This window comes from Vulpes lagopus, chromosome X (assembly GCF_018345385.1).
Source record: "Vulpes lagopus strain Blue_001 chromosome X, ASM1834538v1, whole genome shotgun sequence".
Classification (NCBI taxonomy): Eukaryota; Metazoa; Chordata; class Mammalia; order Carnivora; family Canidae; genus Vulpes; species Vulpes lagopus.
In genome coordinates, this window is record NC_054848.1 from 72511718 (window position 1) to 72513431 (window position 1714).

Below are 1714 nucleotides of genomic sequence, written 5' to 3' on the forward strand. Positions count from 1 at the left end.
ACACTCTTTTCAAGTGCACATGGGACATTCTCCAGAATTGATCATATACTATGTCACAAATCAGACTTCAACAAGTACAAAAAGATTGAGATAATACCATACATCTTTTCTGACCACAACACTTTGAAACTTGAAGTCAGCCAAAGGAAAAATTTGGAAAAACCACAAATACATGGAAATTAAAGAATATGCTTCTAAATAATGGATAGAATTAAATAAGCAATTTTAAAGTACATGGAAACAAATGAAAATAAAAACAGAATGGTCTAACTTTGGACAATGGTCCAAAATCTTTGGGATGGAGCAAAAGTGGTCATAAGAGGGAAGTATATAGCAATATAGGCCTAAACAAAGGAGCAAGAAACATATCAAATAAACAATCTAACCTTACAACTAAAGGAACAAGAACAACAACAAATGTAGCCTAAAAGCCAGCAGAGGAAGGGAAATAATAAAGATTGGAGCAGAAATAAATAATATACATACAAACAAATAAAAACAATAGAACATATCAATGAAATCAAGAGCTTGTTCTTTGAAAATATTAAGAAAATTGATATACTTCTAGCGAGAATATCAAAAGGAAAACAGAAAGAATCCAAATGAGTAAAATCACAAATGAGACAGGAGAAATAACAAGGAACACCACAGAAATACACACAATTCTGAGAGAATATTGTGAAAAAAACTATATGACAACAAATTAGACAGTCTGGAAGAAATGGATAAATTCTTAGAAATATAAGCTACCAAAACAGAAACAGGGAGAAATAAAAAACTTGAACAGACTGATAGGAAACAAAGAAATTGAATCAGTAATCAAAAATCACCCAAGAAATAAAAGTTCAGGGCCATATGGTTTTACAGGGGAATTCTACCAAACATCTAAAGAAGATTTAATATGCATTCTCAAACTTTTCCAAAAAATAGAAACAGAAGGAAAACTTCCAAATTAATTCTATAAGGCCAGCATTACCTGGCTATAAAAATAGACAAAGACTCCACTGAAAAGGAAAACTACAGGCCAGAATTCCTGATGAACATCAATGCAAAAATTCTTAATAAAAACCTAGCAAATAAAATTCAACAGTACATTAAAAGAATCGCACACTATAATCAAATGGGATTTATTTCTGGGCTGCAGTCATAGTTCAATATTCACAAATAAAACAATGTGATATACCACATTAATAAAATAAATGATAAGAACCATATGATCCTTTCAATGGGTGCAGAAAAAGCTTTTGACAAAGTACAGCATCTATCCATGATAAAAACCCTCAATAAAGTAGAAATAGAGGATATATATACATCAACATAACAAAGGCCATACATGAAAAACCCACAGCTAATATATCTTCAATGGGGAAAACAGAACTTTTCCTCTATAGTCAGGAGTTAGGTAGGGATGTCCACTCTCACCACTGTTATTTAACATAGTACTAGAAATACTAGTCTCAGGAATCAGACAACAAAAAGAAATAAAAAAGCATCCAAATTGACAAGGAAGAAGTCAATCTTTCACTATTTGCAGATGACATGATACTCTATGTAGAAAACCAAAAGATTTCACCAAAATATAGCCATAGGATACAAAATAAACATACGGAACTCTGTTGTGCTTCTCTACACCAAAAAAATGAAGCAGTAGAAAGAGAAATCAAGGAATCAATCCCATTTTCAATTACTTCAAAACCTGTAAAATACCTAGTTA